The sequence below is a fragment of the Athene noctua genome, chromosome 1 (genome assembly GCF_965140245.1).
Source record: "Athene noctua chromosome 1, bAthNoc1.hap1.1, whole genome shotgun sequence".
NCBI lineage: Eukaryota > Metazoa > Chordata > Aves > Strigiformes > Strigidae > Athene > Athene noctua.
The window spans coordinates 2,590,394-2,596,948 of NC_134037.1; the positions used below are offsets into that span (position 1 = coordinate 2,590,394).

At 51.6% G+C, this 6,555-nt stretch overlaps 1 long non-coding RNA gene across 1 annotated transcript; it reads right to left on the reverse strand.

Moving 5' to 3' along the window:
- Positions 1 to 313: 313 nt before the first annotated feature.
- Positions 314 to 1,140, reverse strand: LOC141967321 (uncharacterized). Its single transcript, XR_012634682.1, has 3 exons — positions 1,121 to 1,140; positions 586 to 764; positions 314 to 413 (listed from the first exon to the last, which is right to left on the reverse strand). It is a non-coding gene; the product is annotated as an uncharacterized LOC141967321 (long non-coding RNA).
- Positions 1,141 to 6,555: the final 5,415 nt, after the last annotated feature.

Here is a 6,555-nt window from a genome sequence, read left to right on the forward strand (position 1 = left end):
GGGAAGATGGCATGCTGTGCCAGATGGAGCAATGCGGGTTTGTGAGGGTTCCACTTGAAGCTGGAAGCTGGTGGTGAGGACTGGAGGGGAGCAGGAGGTGGTGGGAGGCCCAGGCAAGGGGATGGAGCCAAGAAGCGAGGCAGAGGAGGAACAGAGTAAGGAAAAAAAAGAGTTGGCTCTGCTCGTGACCCTCGTTCCCCCAGCATGACCCCTCCGCACCTCTCCATGCCTGCCTCCCCCCCACCCCTGGGGAGCACCCCCAGCATCTCCCAGAGCTCAGGTGCCTGCTGGGGACTGGGGTTTCCCACTTACATGGGTTTCTCCAGTGGGTCGGGCTCGTTGCGAGCCAGCCCGGCGGGGGATTTCTCTGCCTCCTCTGCTGTCAGAAGGTGCAGTTCAGCCTCAACTTTCCCCTGCAGGAAGCAGAGTTGTGCTGGGAACTAGGCAATGCTCCCCACCTCAGCCCCCCCAGCCACGGTGACAGAGGGGACCTGAGAGAAGAGAGGCAAGTGCCGGGGAGCAGAGGGTGTCTGCACAGAGTGCAGTCCCCAGGATGCAAAATCCCTCCCTTTTCCCCATCCTTACGGTGACCTCCAGCTCATCGTTCTCATCTCTGGCCACGAACGGCCACCAGCCCTTCACCCGCTTCTGCTTGAAGATGGAGACCATGGGCAGCTCTGCCTCGTTCGTCACCATCTCCAGGCTGCACTGTTTCGACGTCTTGGCTCCTCGGGGGAAGCGGTTCAGGTCCAGCTCGATGGCCCCTGGCAGGAGAAAGGGGAGCACAGATGTTGGCATCCCCAAAATGCTGAGTCCTTGGCTGCAGGTGGGCTGGGTCAGTATCTCCTGCCCTGAAGAGCAACTTTGAACTAGGTCTGGGAACAGCGAAGCTGAAATCTTTGCTGCAGGAGGAGCCTTTGTGCAGCAGAGACAAGGGCTCTCATCCTACCTGCTCTTACCAGTAGCATCTAAAGGGGGGTTGCAGGATGTTGTGGGCTTGAGGAGCAGAGCTGCCCTTCCAGGTCCTGTTCCTATACAGGCTTTATCTCATCCCACACTGCTCCCTACTTGGCCAGCCATGGCTGTCCCGTCACCCCAACTCAACGGGCCCTCCACTCACCGAGGAAATCATCGGCCGAGTGTGGCAGTTAGGGTCTGGCGCTCGGAAGATATCGCGTTGTACGGGAAGATAAAACGTAGGCAGACGGATGTGACGCCATGGACCCAGGGTATAAAAAGCGGTGTTACGCAATAATAAACGCCATTTGCCATCCATCACGTTGATGTCTGTGTGCAGATGGACCGAGCGGCCTGGGGTTGGCCGCCGTGTTGTTTTTCCCTGAGCCAGGTCGTTAAGCATCATTAGGCAACAAATGGTGCCGAAACCCGGGAAGCGGGAAGCGGCTAGCTAGGGAAGACGTCTGGAATTCCACTGCTGTAGGGAGGACGCTCCCAGGACCAACAAGGAGTAGAGAATATAAATTCTCAGGACCAACAAGGAGGGGGAACATCCTTGTGAAGGTCGCCTTGTGAAGGTCGGATTGCAGTTCCCAAGGACCCGCGAGGAAGACGGAAGCTCTCGTGAAGGTCGTATCACAGTTACATAAGCAGTGGGGAATTGAGTGCAAGTCGATTTTACTCGCGCTGGCGCGAGGCTTTTACAGCCCTTGGGTTGTGGGAAAGACTTTAAGTTGTGGGGGAGGGTTAAACTAGCCCTTAAGAAAGCTATGCAGAAGCAGAAAACTGGGAAGGCGGCAAAAAACTGTTTATTGGCCACCCCTAGATTAGGGGTTGGTGCTCAGACTACTAACCTCCCAAGCGATACTGATTATATTGAGCCAAAGGATTCGCAGGAGGGTGGTACACTCCCTCAATCCTCGGACCCCGATCCGCTTACGGAAGGGGAAGGGCGAAAACAAGTAAAATCTCTCCAGGGCGGTTTGATAGAGGAGGCAAGAAAATCCTTCTGGGGCTGTTTGGTAGAGGAGGCAAGGAACGCCGCAGAGATATCAGAATCAATACAAACCTGGGACCGACCACCGCCCTATGTGCCCCAGAATGGCGCCGAAAAAAGAGGGGGAGGGCAAGATAAAAATGGTCCCGAAGAAAAGAATGAGGAAGTGCCAGCAACCACGAGCAAGGCTAGAGGGGAGGGGTGTACGGGTGAGGACTATAGAGCCAGTTATGAGGCTAGAGGGGAGGAGTGTACGGGTGAGGAGCACAGAGCCGGAGAGAATAAAAGGAAAGGTGGGGGAAGTGTTCGGGGAGGGGTGGAGAGCGCAGGCGAGGGGCGGAGAGCATGTACGGGTGAGGAGTACAGAGCCGGAGAGAATAAAAAGAAAGCTGGGGGAAGTGTTTGGGGAGGAGTGGAGAGCCCGGGCGAGGGGCGGAGAGCCAATCTAAGCGGCCACCCGGAGAGACACCTTGATAAAGCAGGGCCCTCCCCTAGCAGGAGGTGGGGCGAGCCTAGAGGAAGGGAGCGGCCCGCCCGTAAGGGGAGTGGAAGGGGAAGGAGTCTGACAAAAAGTTATTGGAGCCCAGAAATGACCTGGCAGTCGAGTTCTGACTTCGGGTCAGACAGTAGCGAGGACGAATGGTTTACAGTCGACTTAAACTTAAAGGAAAAAGGAACGGGAGCAGACAGAACTAAAGGCCAACACCCCCCACCCATCCACTCTAAAGAGAATCCACGAGAAAAGCAAACCCCCCTCACGGACTGGAGAGAAACAAAAATGACATGCGCCGACTTATTCCCACCGGCAGCACTAGCATTCCCGGTCCGGGTGACAGACGGGGGACAGAGGGTTTACTCGCCCATAAACCCTAAAGACATACAGGCGATTGGTAAAGCAACTGCCGATAAAGGTCTCAATTCCGCCTTAGTCTCCACCCTTATTGATGGTGTTTTTGGGGGAGACGACATGCTCCCATCTGACATAATACAAACTTGTAGATTAATCTTTGATGGAACAGGGATGATTGTTTTTAAACAAGAATGGGAGGATATTTGTGGAAGATTATTGGTTCAAGTAGTGGGGGCAGACCATCCCTTGCATGGATCTAGCTTGCAACATCTGATGGGTACAGATCCAGCGATAATTACCCCTCAAGCGCAAGCTCAAGGCCTACGAGCCCAGAAAATTATGGCAACTACTCGTGCGGCCAGAGACGCCATTTGCATAGCTTGTAGGGTCGTTGCAAAGCCGTCCTCTTGGTCTACTATGAAACAAAATGAAAGTGAGAGCTTTACACAGTTCATAGACCGCCTCCAGGCAGCGATCGACTCTTCAACATTACCTGCAGAGGCAAAAGGCCCAGCTGTAACAGAATGCATACGTCAACAATGCAATTCAGCGACCAAAGAAATTTTCCAACCCTGGATGGAGCAAAGCACTCCTGAACCCACTCCCCCCTCGAGAAGAGACCCATTTTATGGCTCAACTTATTATAGCTCAACCTGCGATACAGCCCCAACTGCAACCATCATTCAATACATGGACAATATCTTGATCGCCGCGCCGTCAGAAAATCAGGTGGACCACTTGGTGTCAACAATTTCCGAAACCCTGAAAGCAAACGGGTTCGAAATTGTGAGTGCAAAAATTAAGAAAGGACCATGTGTAAGCTTTTTAGGAGTAGGAATTGCAGGTTCTTATATAACCCCTCCTCAGGTAAAAATCCGTCGACACATTGAAACACTTTATGATATGCAACAGCTAGTAGGGTCTTTACAATGGCTCCGCAATATCGTCCTAATTCCCCCTGAAATCCTGGCCCCCCTGTATGATCTTCTAAAAGGAAAAAAACCATGGGAGAAAAAAGCTCTGACGACGGAAGCAATGAGCTCTCTCGATTTCATCGAACAACAGGTATCGTCAAGCACGCTCGCCAGATGGGACCCCAATGAACCACTTGATCTGTACGTACATTTCATGTCAGGAGGAGGAGTAGGAGCACTAGCTCAGGGCTCCCCTGAAGAAGCCCAACCAATACAATGGATAGCCCTGGGAAAACCATCACGTGCTTTCTCTCCAGGGGTCGAGTGCATTGGCAATCTCATCATGAAAGGCAGAAAACTCGCCCTAAGACACTTGGGCATTGAGCCTGCCAGGATATATCTCCCGTAAGCAGCTCTCAACGCAGTCAGTGATGACATCAGAGTATTTAGCTATAGCCCTGACTGGATTTGGTGGAGAAATCCGGTACGCCACAAAACCTCCCTGGACTCAAATGTTGGCGGTTGTACACGTTGACCCCCCATCTAAGGTCATGGACCGACCTCAGGAAGGACCAACAGTCTTTACAGATGCATCTTCAACGACATCGACTGCCGTAGCAGTGTGGCAATCAGGAGACGAATGGCACCGTATCAAAACAGCCGATTATGAGCTTTCAGTTCAACAGCTGGAAGCAGCAGCTATAGTACTAGCATGCGGGCTGTTCCCGATGGAACATCTCAATATAGTGACTGACTCCATGTTTGCAGCTAAACTTTGCCTAGCCATGTCAGGCCCTGGCGTGACAACATCCACAGCAGCGCTAATGCTCAAAGAGGCACTCTCCGCCAGGAAAGGCACCTTTTCAGTTCTCCATGTCAACAGTCAAAGTCCTGTTAAAAGGTACTTCCAAATTGGTGATGATAAAGCTGACACTGCTGCAAAAGAATTACGGACGCTAAGGGAGGCCCGTCAACTACATGAATCTCTGAAATCGAAATTAGAAATATTAGCAAAGGCAGAAGGCTTTACCAATGCCATTCCATCAGAAGACCAAGTACGCCTTTTGGCAAACGCCCTGCTAATGTTCAACCAATTCCCCAGAGAAGAGGCGCATAGCCCCGCCCAAAAATACTGGACCACTCGAGCATTAGAAGAAGGTCCACCGGCCACAATCAGAAATGAACTGGGAAAATGGGAACAGGGGTGGAGGCTAGTTTTAACAGGACGGGAGTATTCTGCAGTTAAAAAGGTGAAATTAAATGGTGCCCTCTTAAACCCGACCTCTAGGATGAAACTAATGAGAACTATAAGTTTTTATTCACAGGACCTAACCATCAGGCACCCCCGTAACCCGTATGCTCCTGTGGCAAGAGAGGAGAGTGAGTTGGAGAATACCCTGACTACAACGGATAGCTCTGCTTCACCAGAACCCGAGCATCAGCTGAGATGCCCCCGCAAAGGGCTGCTGTGGTGTTTTTGTGTAATTTTGCTGCTGCGATGTTTCTGTTTGATTTTGCTTTTAGGGTTCATAGTATCTTGTGGCTCGTATGAACACCAGCCATGGGAATGGGTATTAACGAGATGGGATCAAGAGATGCTGCAAACAATCATCACTTCGGGGCCTCCTAGCTTTCAGGTAAAACTCTGTAACTTAGCCCCAGTAGAGTCCTGTTTACACACGTCGAGCTATTACATGTGTCCCGGCTCTAACCCCGGCAGGCCTTACTGTAACGCCCCCAATCAGTATTACTGTTCCCACTGGGGATGTGAGACAATTGCCTCAGATTGGGCACCAGGGGCAGGACCAGACAAATATTTGAAAGAACAACCAGGACCTTACGGGTGTGTCATTCCTCCAAAAGACCCCTTAAGACCAGGGCTAGCAGCAACCCATGGGAAAATCAAGAATTGTTGTCTGTACCTTAGGCTCAGTGTCACCAATGAGGATGATCCGAGATGGATGATTGGGAAAACTCGGGGCGTCAGACACTATGAATCTAGTACAGACAGGGGGAGCTTGTTTTCTATTAGAAAACGGGAAATACAAAGCAGCACAGCAATCGCCCCCAATGTCATAGCCAAAAGTGACAATGACGTCGAGCAAGGAAGAGAAAGCTTGCCATTATCCACCCCTATCTTGACTACCCCCCTAGTAGCTAAGCAGATAACCCCTCCAAGCAAACCCAAGGTGGGCCCTTACCGCTTACCTGATAAGCCGTTCCTTAATGTACTGAATGCTACCTTTTGGTCATTGAACCAATCAGATCCAGACCTCACGAGCTCCTGCTGGCTGTGCTGCAATATGAACCCGCCCTTTTATGAGGGCGTCGCCCTCAATGCCTCCTTTTACAATTCGCCAGACAATAATCCAACTCAATGCAGGTGGGACACACCACGGAGAGGGATCACCCTGAACCAGGTCAAAGGCCAGGGCGTATGTCTGGGCAATACCGCTTTGGCAAACCGGGGTAGTTTTGTTTGTGCGAACACTGTTAGGGTCAATAGAGCCTACAAATGGGCAATCCCGCCTACATCCGCAAAGTGGGTCTGCCACAAGTCAGGAGTAACCCCCTGTGTGTCCCTTATTCTTTTTGATAATTCTGCCAACTTTTGTGTCCAAGTTATAGTTGTTCCTAAGGTCCTATATCACCCAGAGGAAGACCTATATCACTATTTCAAAGAACCTCACTGGACTGATAAAAGAGCGGTACTAACAGGCATCACCATTGCAACGCTGCTCGGGCTAAGAGCGGTCGGCACAGCCACGGGAGTTTTGGCCCTCGCAACCCAGCGCCAGGGATTATCCCAGCTACAAATGACCATAGATGAGGACCTG